General features: G+C 36.6%; 1 protein-coding gene across 4 annotated transcripts in view; it reads right to left on the bottom strand.

Moving 5' to 3' along the window:
• PRKG1 (protein kinase cGMP-dependent 1) overlaps positions 1-13,831 on the bottom strand; it is a 1,318,464-nt gene that overhangs the window by 160,353 nt on the left and 1,144,280 nt on the right. The window lies entirely within an intron of this gene.

The following is a 13,831-nucleotide window of genomic DNA, read 5'->3' as shown; positions in this document are numbered from 1 at the left end:
CTCCAGGCTTAAGCTTTGTTCATGTTTCAAAATTTTTTTTCTGAGGAATCATCTTACCCTTGTCATTAATCATACAAATCCTACAGTTACAATCCAGTAGTTACAACTTTCAAATTTGAAATTTCATTCACCCAAGTAGAACAAATTTGATATAATTCCCTTTGGGGAAATTAATAAAATAGTTGGATAATGATCAAGATAGTAACAAAAATAAATACGCAAAAGTTTTTAAAGAATTTGAAGCTATACTTCTAGAAATTGAGTATCTGATCCATTTGTATATGAATTTATCATTATATCCTTGAGAACAATTGGTCTGTTTAAATTATTTCCTTACTTTAAAGACCCTGTTTTTATGTCGCTAATGTTTCGGCAACTTACAGCACATAGTCATTCATCTATATCAGAGGTTATGGTTCTTTAAGAGTATTTGACAAATCTTAAGTCACACTGATAGAAACATGTAAATATTGTTTCTTTAGAAGCATTTAATTTGTTACTGCATTCGTATCTATCAACCTCTTAAACCTTTGAAAATCTATCCTGGTATCTTATGTTTGATCCAATAGTTAAAAGTGGATTTGATAAATTAACATTCACAATTCGTTTTCAGCTAGTTAAAAATTAATAGTATCACTATCATGGTAACATGGTTAATGGGTACAAAAAAATAGAAAGAATGACTGCCAGGCGTGGTGAAAAAAAAAAAAACTGACTAAGACTTACTATTTGATAGTACAATATGATGATGATAGTCAATAATGACACAATTGTATATTTTTAAATAACTTAATGTAATTGAATTATTTGTAACTCAAAGGATAAATACTTGAGGGGGTGGATACCCCATTCTCCACAGTGTGCTTATTTTACATTGCATGCCCGTATCAAAACATCTCATGTACCCCCTACTATGTACACCTAAGTACACATAAAAATGTACACTTACTATGTACCCATGAGAATTTTTTTTTTTTTTTTTTGAGACGGAGTCTCGCTGTCACCCAGGCTGGAGTGCAGTGGCGCGATCGCGGCTCACTGCAAGCCCCGCCTCCCGGGTTCAAGCCATTCTCCTGCCTCAGCCTCCTGAGTAGCTGGGACTAAGGCGCCCACCACCACGCCCATGAGAATTTTAAAAAGTAATTTTAAAATTACAAAATAAGTTACACTTGAAAATTTACTTTTTCCAAAAACAGTAAAATTTCTAAGTTAATATAATTAATAATTAATATGTTTGAAATATATTAAAGAGATAGGTACATATGAAATAACATAGCATTAATAATACAGTCTATAAACCAAAAAAATCACATCTCTAATAACAGGCTCTTAAAGTTTTGAGAGTAAAGATGTTCCCAGTGACTTTTTATACTTTCGAAACACACTACATTCTGAAATATATTTCCGAACTCTATTTTTCACTGATCCGTTTTTCACTGTTGCTATACCATGCTGTTTAGATTACAATCGCTTTAAATTAACTATTTGTATTTAATATTTGGCAAAGCAAGTTCTCCCTTACTAAAATCCTTTTTTTTGGAAATAGCTTAATGATATTCTTAAGCATTTATCATTTTTGAGAAATTCCTTGATGATATTGTTAAGCATTCATTATTTCATATAGACTTTAAAATAATCTTCCACTTCTGAAACACCCGCCTTGGGATTCTAGTAGAGTTCTATTATATTAATATTTATTCATTGATATCAAAGCAAGGAATTTCTGATGATATTATTTTTTCCATATAAGAACATGGCATGACTTTCTACTTGTTCAGATATAATTTCATATGTTTAAACACAATTTCATCATTTCTTTCACTTGGGTCCTGATATTTAAAAAATGTATTCTTATGTGTCGCATGTTATGTTTTTCTTATGAGTAACTTTCCTTTTCATTTGTTTCTCACTGGTTGCCCCGTTTTTTAAAAAAGCCATCAATTGTTGTACATATTTTAATCCACCCACCATACTACATTATCTTAACTCTAAAATTTTTGTTATAGTCTCGTTAACTCCCAGTACAATCCTCCCACTGTCTCCCTCACATTCCCTGCCTTCTGGCCAAACTGGCCCCTTTTTTTTTTATTTTTTGATGGAGTTTCGCTCTTGTTGCCCCGGCTGGAGTGCAGTGGTACTCGGCTCACTGCAACCTCCGTCTCCCAGGTTCAAAGTAGCTAGGATTACAGGCGTCCACCACCATGCCTGGCTAATTTTTGTATTTTTAGCACAGACGGGGTTTCACCATGTTAGCCAGGCTGGTCTCGAACTCTTGACCTCAGGGGATCCACCCGCCTCAGCCTCCCAAAGTGCTGAGATTACAAGCATGAGCCACCGTGCCCAGCCACTGGCCTCCTTTTAATACACATCATCGCCCTCCTACCATGAGTTCTTAACATGCTTTCCATAGGCCTAGGAAGCTCCTCTCTAACTTTTGCTTAGTTCACCCCTTCTTATCTCTTCAATCCCAGCCTATGTACCTCTTCTTCAGGGATGCCATCTTGAATTGACCAGGTTGGGTTTCCTATGCATCTGTTCTCATAGCCCTACATATCTCTCCATCCAAGTATGTATCACCATTTGTAATTTATATTAATATGTGTATTTATGTAGTCATTTGTTTAATAACTCTGTCGTCCTTCCACTAAACCCTATGAGGGCAGGGACCATGGCTGGCTTTGCTCCCCATTTCATCCCAAATGCCTCACACATACAAGACGCTTAGTGTTTAAAGCAGTTATGGCACAAACATCCATCATACTTCTGAGCCCTGGGGTAGGAAGGCAGAGCTCAGGCTTTGGAGTTGCACTATTCTGGTGTTAAACCCACCTCCATTCACAAGTGAAAGCCTCAATTTCCTCATCTGTAAAATGGGAATACGAGTAGTCACTCACTAGGTGGTATTAAGTGAGATAATAAAAGGTAAGTTTAACATAGTGCCTGGCCCAGCTGAACTGTGTTCCGCTGTTTATTATTTCTAATTCTTTTCATCCCCAACACCTTCATGCCTGTCTCTGTGGAGGCTCTATCTGGTGTTTTATAAAACACTCCTATTCAGAAACACAGTGGGGATTTTCTTTCTGCTCCATAGATGTAAGCAATGTATTTTCAATTCATTATCACTTTCGTAGTGGGAATTTTTGGTGAAATGAACATAACGGGCAGGAAACTTCTGTAGTGCTCATTGTGTTCTTCATAAATTATGTGAATGACTTATTTCTTAGTTGTTCATGGCAGCATAAGTTACTAACAATTGCTGCCAGCCAAAAACAAATAAATGAACAACAATAATAAACAAACCACCATCACAAAATAGAAAATATAATACTAAATTTAGCGTTTCGTGAAATATATTTCCACTTGACTATTAAGAAAGTGCCCACATCCTTTAAAAATATAATAAATACAAAATAGTGCTTCATTTTGAAGATATCTTCTGTGCATACAGATTTTTAAAAATGTATTCATCACAAATCTACAATATTTCAGAATTTCATCATATTGTCTGGCCTAAATTGGATACACTTTTAAAGTTGAATGCAATTTCCATGCAACAAAAAGAAGACACATTGGTATTTTTAAATGTAGATTGGGGAAAATATCAAAGATCAGAAGAGTGACATAGTTAACAGAAATAGAAAATTTTATTTTAAAAAGGAAAATAAGTATGGCCTAAAGCCAGGTGTAGTACCTAGTAAAGTGACATATATTAAAACTGGAAAGAAGCATCACATTGGGGGAAAAAAACAACATATTAAACGATAAACTATAATATTCTCCATTTATTGAGCACATAGTACATGTCGGGAACAACATTAAACAGTTCATACAAATATCATTTGCACATAACAAAGGGTGGTGCTCTGAGAATAGAGGTTAGGGAATGCACCCAAAGTCAGATATAGCTAGTGAGTTACAGTTCTGGAATTTGAACACAGATCTGGCTGTCCCTAAAGTCATGTTCTTTCCACAACAGTAGGCTGCTTACATGCTTTGCTATCAGATTTAAATTCAACATTCATTAAAATGTTGAATAACCTTTGAGCAGTAAGTATTCACTTTTCTCTGTCCATCATTATGAAAATTATATTTACTTGTTAATAGAACCAGCACTAATAGAGTTATGGGTTTCCAATTGTAAAACTAATATGAAAGGGTCATTTTGATTTTAAAATTATTAGAATTCCCATCCATAGCTATGTCCTAGCCTGCTACATTGCTTTGTAACAATGTTGCCTAACAACAGAGAATTATTCAATGCCAAGCTCATTCAATGGCAAACTCCTGTTGCCATGACAGTGTCATTTTATTTCTATTATTAAGGTCCTTTTACCTCTCTAAGAGGGTGTCTATAAATTCTGTTCTTGTGCACTCAAAGCCTGCTAGAGATAGAGACAAAATACTATCTGACTTAGTATTAACATATATATTAATCCTTGACATTAGTATATGACATGTATTAATCTCTCATTTTAGGAGTGATAGTAGAAATTTCTAACTTCTAAAGAGAGAATGTCAATGATAGAAGCTGACAACACTGTGATTTACTATGTATGTTTATATCTTTTATGGGTCCAAGGACCATGGTAAAGCAAATATCATTTGAATTTAAAGACGTAATATTACATATTCATATAATACAAAGGTCTTAATAACTCTGTGTTGTTATTAAACATATTTTTATCCACAGATGTTATGATACTGGTTTCACACAGAACATCCACCAAGTTAGCAGGCATTTCACGTCAGAGTGGTTTAGAAGTAGGAAAAGGCAAGAGAGGAGAAAAGCGTTATTTTTTAAAAAACTGAACTTGCTTTCATTTGTACTTTTTTACTGATCAGGGTATTTAATAATTTCTAATAGAAGAATACAAGACATTTTGGTAAAATATTGGACACAAGAGAATTTTATAACTAGGATTATAATGCTCGATTTATTTAATTAAAGACTTTTACCAAACACACATTACCTCTGAACATTCAGCACACTAGACTTGCTTTTTTATAATAAATAAATGTATATCTAGCCACATAAGTCCACATCCAACATGCAAATTGTCTTTAAAAATAAAATCTCACACTTATCTAGTTCTGTGTCTCTGTATTAGTTGATTTCGGTGTGACAGTTAATAAATACTTTAAAAAGCACTACTGCAAAAGTAGCTACTGTTTGGCAGATTAACAAGTATTTTTACAAAATTGCTCCTGATTAATTAGTAATTACAATCAAAGCTATGCAGTTTAGTAGTGGCCTCTTTTTAAGCATTTTCAGATGTGTTAGAAATTCCTTTCAATGAAATAATAGAGCATGAAAAATATCCCCAAATATTTGCAAATATAGGTTTCTGTGCACTGACTCTGATATTCTTTGAACTTCATCACTGGAATCTTCATCATCGCTGTATCCCAAAGTGGCGTCACTGTCAGTATCTGAATAATCCATACAGGGAATTTACGTTGGCTCTTCTCGTTCTAAAGCAATTCTCTTGTGTCTCATGGCTATGAGAGAACTGTATGGTTCATTGACACCTCAGGGGAAAAAACTGCAGAATGTATGAGGCCAAAGCAGAACACAGTTGATACAAAGTAGCTGTCAGAGTAGGGGCTCTCCCTTTTCAGCTCTGGAGCAACATGACTGCTGTCCACAGAATCCCAGCACACTCTCAGTGCCAGCCTTCATGGAAACTGACACTACTCCAATTGCTTATGAGCTTACAGCAATCCAGGGGTCAGAGCTCTTTACTCTCTGTCATGTGCAGCAGTTTAATGTCCCCGGTTAAGTTTAGTTAACACAGCACAAAGCAAATTCTTTTCATCTCAAAATCAAAAGCAATCTTACTACAAGGGGTAGGATAATCAAAACTGATAGGACATGACAAGCATCAAAGAACCACAAAAAATGAAATACATTATGAACAAGAATTGTAGAGTTGGTGGCAAATCTGAATATGCTTTTTTGAAAATTGGACCCCTTGGCAGATAAGTGTGCTTTCAGAAAAAGTCATATCAGGTTAATCACTAATTCCACTTTCCACTAAGTCCTGAAGCTATTCCACCATGATTTATACCTCCAACACTGTAATAAAATCCATAACCTAAGTGAAAAATCAGCTAATACATGCAAATAATTATATACCTTCTAATCATGGTTGCAGAGAGTAATCAACCAATAAATGTTAGTGACAATCATCATGATCATGGTCATCATCATGATCGTCATCACTTTAGGACCTTCTGACACTGGGAAGCATGTGACCGCTTTTTATATACTTTGTCTCTAGTAGTCCCCTTCCCTAAGTTTCTATATAATAAATTAATCTCCCAATTATTTTCTGACACCATCTTCTCAATTTGTTTTGTTGACATTTCATCCCTAGCCCACAGATGATAGGTGTTTTTCCCAAAATTCTGTTTTGGGCTTTCTTTTTGCTAGCCCTGCTTTCTCTCATTGAGGAAAACTCTCATAACACTATGACGCCAACTATTAGCTTTACATGAATGACCTGCAAGTCTTCATTTCCAACTTTCACCTCTCTCCTGCTATACACTCCTATCTGGAAGTCCCATTGCGACCTGCGATTCAAACCTAACTCATTTTCTCCTAACCTCAAAACCACTGTTTTCCTTGGGTTCCCTATCATGGTAAATGGCATCAGCATTATTGCACTCACCTAGGCTCAAAAGATTGAACTCATTTTTTAACTCTTCCCCATCTCTCTTGTGTATATTTGGTCATATTGGTTCTGTCTCTGTCTATCTCTCATATCCATCCTTCCTTCACATTCCCACAGGTACGGATCTATTGCAGGCCACCACTATCTCTGCCCTGCACCACTGATCTGGCCTCCTAAGTGATCCCCTCACCTCTACTCTCTCCCTCTTCTAATCCTTATCTCACTCTGCCATACATTTTCAAATGTAAATCTAGTCATGTCAACTCTTTGCACAAGAACTTTTAAAGAAAACAAGAAAAATTTCAACGTTTTCATGTAGTTAGAGGTCCTCCAACTATCTGATCTACGACCTTTCCAGGCACTATACTGACGACCCTCTGCTGCACTGGTGACAGATAACTGTTTCCTCAAAATATGACCATTGTAAATTCTGTCCACGCTTGTGCACATGCAGCTGACTCTTCTACGAACATTTTATTTCAGTTAATCCATAAAACTTCCATTATCCTTCAGTAGCATTTTTAAAGGATAAGAACAATTTTTACACACAAGAAATATTTCTACAGAGCTGTGTTTGGCGGCACACACTTGTAATCCCAACTACCTGAAAGGCTGAGGCAGGAAGATCACTTGAGCCCAAGAGTTTGAGACCAGCCTGGGCAATGTAGCAATACCCCACCTCTACAAAGAAAGAAAGAAAAAGAAGTATTTTTGCATATTAATTACAAAAAGAGGGGGAAAATAAAAAATACTATAACACCATCTACCAGGAGATAACTAAGATTCACATCTTGGTGAATAGCCTTACAAGCCCTTTATTCTTCTTATCTCTTTTTATTTATTAAATTAGAAAATCCACCTTTATTATGAAATACTCATATGTCCCATGAATGTAATAATAATAAACCAGCAATTATTTTAACAAATATTTGCCAAAAGTTAATATATTTTGTATGCCTGACCTTGCAGTCTAGTGGAGACATATCAAATTAGTACACAAATATACCCAGTAGCCCTTCCCTGCCCCACCACCACCTCCCCTCACCATTAACCAGTTTCGCTCAGTTACCCCAGGCTTCAGGTACCTGCAGTCAACTTCAGTCCAAAAATATTAAATGGAAAATTCCAGAAAACAAGTCATACGTTTTAAATTGCACACCATTCTAACTAGCTTAATTAAGCCTTACTCTGTCGTGCTTCCTCACACCCTGGACTTGAATCCTCCCTTTGTCCAGTGTGTCCATGCTGTATATGCTCCCCACCCATTAGCCACTTAGTAGCAATCTCAGTTACCAGATCCACTGTCACATCACTGTCCCAAAGTGCAAGAGTAGTGATGCTGGCAATTCTGATATGCCAAAGAAAAGGCTTAAAGTGCTTCCTTCATGAAAGGTGAAAGTTATTGACTTGATAAGAAAGAAAAAAAGGTCATATGGTGAGGTTGCTAAGATCTATGATGAAAACGTATCTCCTATCTGTGAAATTTTGATGAAGGAAAAATAAATTTGCGTTAGTTTTGCTGTTGTACTCAAACTGCACAAGTTATGGCCACAGTGCATGGTAAGTGCTTAGTTAAGATAGAAAAGGCATTGCATTTGTGGGTGGAAGACACAAACAGAAACGTGTTCCAATTGAGGGCAATCGGGTTCCGTACTATCATCTGTTTCTGGTATCCACTGGAGGTCTTGGGATATATTCCCTGCAGATAAGTGGGGGCTACTCTAATGGAAACATTGATCAAATAGCATGCAATCTGATAATTAATAGGGAGGATCTCATTCGGCACTTAGGACAATTTTTGTAAGGATATTAGAAATTAAGAACCAAAGGTGGAGTTTGGGTCCTCAAGATAAAGAGTCAGGAGAAATGTATTACAGGAAGCATGCATAGTCATGCACCACACAATGACATTTTGGTCAACAGACAGACTACATATGCAACAATAGTCCCATGATTCTAATGGAGCTGAAAGACTCCTTTCATCTAGTAATATCATAGCCCTAAACAAACCTACTGTGCTGCCAATTATATATAAGTATAGCACATATGATTATGTACCTTGCATAGTACTTGATAATGATAATAAATGACTGTTACTGGTTTAAGTATTTACTACATTATGCTTTTTATTGTTATTTTAGAGTGTACTCCTACTTACTAAAAAAAAGGGGGGGGGCTTAATATAAAAGAGCCTCAGGCTAGTCTTTCAGGAGGTATTCCAGAAGAAGACATTGTAACAGAAGATGACAGCTCCATGTGTGTTATTGTCCCTGAAGACCTTCCAAGGGGACAAGATGTGGAGGTGGAAGACAGTGATATTGATGATCTTGACCCTGTGTAGCCCTACACTACTGTGAATGTTCGTGTCTTCATTTTTAACAAAAAAACTTCGAAAAGTAAAAAATAAAATAAATTAAAAGTAGAAAAAATCTTATAGAATATGTAAAGAAGAAACTATTTCTGTACAGCTGTATGAATTGTTTGTGTTTTAGGAATTATTGGAAAAGAAATAAAAAAGTTTATACAGTAAAAAATTACAATAAGCTAAAGTTAATTTATATTGAAGAAAGAAAACTATTCTTATAAACTTGGTGTAGACTAAGTGTCCAGTGATTCTAGTGTCTACAGTGGTGTACAGTAATGTCCTAGGTCTTCACATTCAGTCATCACTCACTCATTGACTCACCCACAGCAACTTCTAGTCCTGCAAGATTCGTTCATGGTAAGTGCCCTGTTTCGGTGTATCATTTTTAATCTTTCATGGTATATTTTTGCTTTACCTTTTCTATGTTTAGATATATTTAGATACACAAATAGGCTATACCATGGAGCTTAGGTATGTAGTAGGCTATACAACCTAGGTTTGTGTGAGTAGACTCTACGATGCTAGCATAATGAAGTTGCCTAAAGATGGGTTTCTCAGAATGTGTCCCTATCCTTAAATAACACCATTTAAGTTGCACACCATTCTAAGTAGCTTAATTAAGTCTTACTCTGTCCTGCTTCCTCACACCCCAGACTTGAATCCTCCCTTTGTCCAGTGTGTCCACGCTGTAGATGCTCTTCACCCATTAGCCACTTAGTAGCCATCTCAGTTATCAGATCAACTGTCACAACATACAGAACATATACAATAGTCTTGAATTAGGAAAAAGCTTATTGTAACACAAGCAAAGTTGGAATTCAGAGATTGAGTAAAAGAAAAGAAGGCAGAGACCGTAGAAGACAGGGAAGAAAACAGGGCCACATCATTCAGTGTCTGGAGGTAGTTCTAAGGATTTATTTATTTTTTTTTAAGATTCACTAACTTTCTTTTCCTTTACCATGTTAACTAAAATCTCTAAAATTAGTTAGAGAGCTTAAACTCAAGTAGAGGAAACAATTTGTAGCCATGATAGAATGAAGTTTTAAGAAAATTGAATTAGTAATTTTGGAGTACCTATACCGATGGCCTTTTCACATATTGAAGTAAATGTTATTGTTACAGCCATTTATAAGGAATTCATATATTAAAGAACAATTTCTTCTAAACAGAAAATATGATCTCTGTCCTTAAGAATCCTACAATGTAAAATAAAGGAGCAATGAAAAATGCATAAAAGTCAATGTATTATTAAGAATATATATCAACTTATGATAAACATAGACTTGAGTTTAAAGCAGATCCTCTTTCTGGAGTTTACCCAAGGCAGTCTATGGTTTCTTATCAATAATATTGACTCGTGACATGACCCAAAAGAGATTGATTCTCTAGGCAGAAAAATTATAAGTGCCGTCCAAAAAGCAACTCCAAGGTTTATTCTTCCTGGTCATGTGATTGGATATTTCCATTCATTATATTAATTCACTTCCCAAGAGACTGCATATCCTCTTCGATCTATATCCATGAAAGAACACAATAACTAAATAGAGAATGATGAAGTTGGAAGAATTCAATTTTCACATTTTTTTCATTACTTCTGCTGGGTTGATAGCATAATGGATTTTTTATCTGACATACAAACTTCACTTTCTATGGCATTCTTCAGTGACAAAGAATGTAGCCATTTATTAGATTGAGCCAAATAAAATTGCTTGTGCAGGTTAAAAACAATCAAATATTGACAACTTTATATGGTTCAACCTAATATACAGAATGAAAGAGAAAGGGGAAGAAAAAGTAATTGCAGTGGGATATATATTGCTATTTTTTTCTGTTGTGTTTCCTTTGTGTTATTAGTGGAACTGAGAATCGACAGTAACCTGTACATCTTCCATATTCCATATTTGAATGAATTCATTCCCCTAAATGTTAAAACATGACTGGTGGCTTTTGTTCTTTCTATCTAGTCATTACAGATAATATTCTTTACATTCCATTATAGCTGGCATAAGACATTCTGAAGAATTCTGAATCCTAGTTTCTTTCTTGTTAGAGTACAAATCGTATTTACTCTGTACTTTTGCTTCAAATATTAAACTGTTTGGCAAAGCCTTACAAATTTAAAGAATGTCACCCCAGGGAGAATTTGCAGATAGAAGGATGAGCTTATTGTTCTCTGTTATTATTTTATTAGTAGATTCCTCTTATATCTATTCTTCTTCTCTGAGCCATATTTTATAAAATAATATGAATTAACATAAACCTGGTGGTTTTCAGACATTGAAACATTTAATTTTGTAAGGTAATAGGTGAAAGATAAATTTGAATTTGAGTAGAAGATATAAATAGAATAATTATTCGATAGGTATGTTATGGCTTGAATGTATCCCCCAGAATTTATGTCTTGGAAACTTAATCACTAATGTAACAGTGTTGAGAAGAGGGACCATTAAGAGGTAATTAGGTCAAGAGGGCTTTGCCCTCATGAATGGATTAATGTCATTATGTCAGGAGTGAGTATGCTATTAAAAGTGTGAGTTTGTAATAAAAGTGTGTTCGGCTCCCTCTTGCACTCTCTTGCACACGTGCACACGCTTTCTTGCCCTTCTATGTTTTGCCTTCCACCATGGAATGATGCATCAAGAAGACCCTCACCAGATGTGAGCCCCTCAACCTTGGACTTCCCAGTGTCTCAAAGTCTAGCAAGTTAATCTCAATTTCCCCAACTTCAGATATTCTGTTATAGCTGCACAAAATAGCTTAAGATAGGAAATTGGTACCAAGCAGTTGGGCTGTTACTAAAACAAATATCTGAAAACGTGGAAATAGCTTTGGAATGGAGTAATGACTAAACGCTGAAAGAATTTCAAGCAGCAGCCAAGGAAAAAAATTGAGACTGCTGTGAACAGAGTATTAAGGGAAATTCTAGTGAGGGCTCAGAAGACAGGAGCTGTAGGGAGAGACTAAATCTTCTTAGAGATTACTTAATTGGTCATGATTAAAATGTTGGTAGAAACATGATCACTAAAGGCAATTCTGATGAAGTTTCAGATGGAAATGAGGAATAAGGTATTGGAAACTGGAGTACAGGCTAGCTTTATTATAAAGTGGCAAAGAACCTGGCTGAATTATGTCTATGCCCTAAGGCTTTATTAAAGATGAAATTTAAGAGTGATGAACTAAAATATCTGGCAGAAGAAATAGCTAAGCAGCGAAGGATTCGAGATGCTACATGGCCTCTTTTAGCTGCTTACAGTAAAATTAGAGAGAAGAGAAATGATTTTAAGATGGAATTAATAATTAAAACAGAAGCAGAATAGAAAGATTTGGAAAACTCTCCGACGGGCCATGTAAACAATAATAAAGCATGCTTGGGAGGGAATACTAATGGTGTGGTCAAGCAACTGTTTGCTAAAAATAGTAATATGGATGGAAGGAAGATAGATCCTATTCATCAAGAATATGGGACAAAGATCATCTAGGCATTTCAGATATGTTCAAGACTGCCCCTCCAATCACAGGCCCAGAGCAGGACCTTGAAGGCAAGGTTTCCAGAGAGATGCCCTAAAGGACTCAGGATTTGCTGTCCTACACCACCTCCAGTGCAGGACACCTCTGTTTCTTCATCCCAATGCAGCACTCCTGGGCTACCCCAGGAGTAAATATGGCTCAAGTGGGCCTAGGTGCAGCTTGGGCTGCTTGGTCTGCCACTTTGGAGGGCAAAAGCAGTGGGTCTTGGCAGTGTCCACATATAACTAACTCTGAAAGTGCATACAGTTTGCAAGTTATGGGGCCATGGTAGCCTCCACCAAGATTTCACAAGATGTCATGGACAGCTTAGGGCGCAGGCAGAAATTGTCACAGAGGCAGAATCACCACAGATAGCCACGGCTAGGGCAATGCCTAGTGGAGCCATAGGAGTGGGGCTGCATCTGTGACGCCATAACTGTAGAGCTGCCAGAGTGCAACATAAGCCTCGGAAAGTTTCAGGCACAGACTGACAGGGCGGACTAAAGCCAGCAAAGACACAGGGGCGGGGCTGCCTGAGGTCTGGGGAGCCCAACTCCTGTCCCAGTGTGCACAGAAGATGGAACATGGAGTCAAAGAAGATTGTTCTGAAGATTTAATGTTGTTTGCCCCATTGGGTTTTGGGCTTACTTGGGATCAATCATCCCTTTCTTCTTGCCTATTTTTCCCTTTTGGAATGTAAAGATCTATCTTATGCCTGCCCCACCATTGTATTTTGGAGATAGATAACCTGTTTTGATTTCACAGGCTCACAGCTGGAGAGAATTTGTCTCAAAATGAATCATGCCTTGAGTCTCATCCATATCTGATTTAGATGAGACTTTGGGATTTGGACTTCTGAGTTGATGTTGAACTGGTTAAAACTTTGGGGGCTATTGGGATGGAATGAATGTATTTTGAATGTGAGAAGGATGTAAATTTGGAGAGGCAGGCACAGAATTTGATGGTTTGAATGTATCCCCCAAAGTTCATGTGTTGGCAACTTAATCTCCAGTGCAACAGTATTGAGTGGTGGGATCTTTAAAAGGTGATTTGGTCATGAGAGTTCTGTCCTCATGAATGAATTAACGTCCTTATCAAGGGAGTGAGTTTGTTATTGCCAGAGTGAGTTTGTTATCAAAGCAAGTTCAGCGTGCTCTCTGTCTGTCTTTGTCTCTCTCCCTCTTTCTCTCTCTCTCTGTCTCTGTCTCCCTCTCTCTGTCTCTCTGCCTCTGTCTCTGTCTCTCTATCTCTCTCTGTCTCTCTGTCTCTGTCTCTCTGTCTCACT

Source organism: Symphalangus syndactylus, chromosome 4, assembly GCF_028878055.3.
Source record: "Symphalangus syndactylus isolate Jambi chromosome 4, NHGRI_mSymSyn1-v2.1_pri, whole genome shotgun sequence".
NCBI lineage: Eukaryota > Metazoa > Chordata > Mammalia > Primates > Hylobatidae > Symphalangus > Symphalangus syndactylus.
Note: the sequence above shows the minus strand (reverse complement) of the source record. Positions and strands in the feature narration are given on the sequence as shown.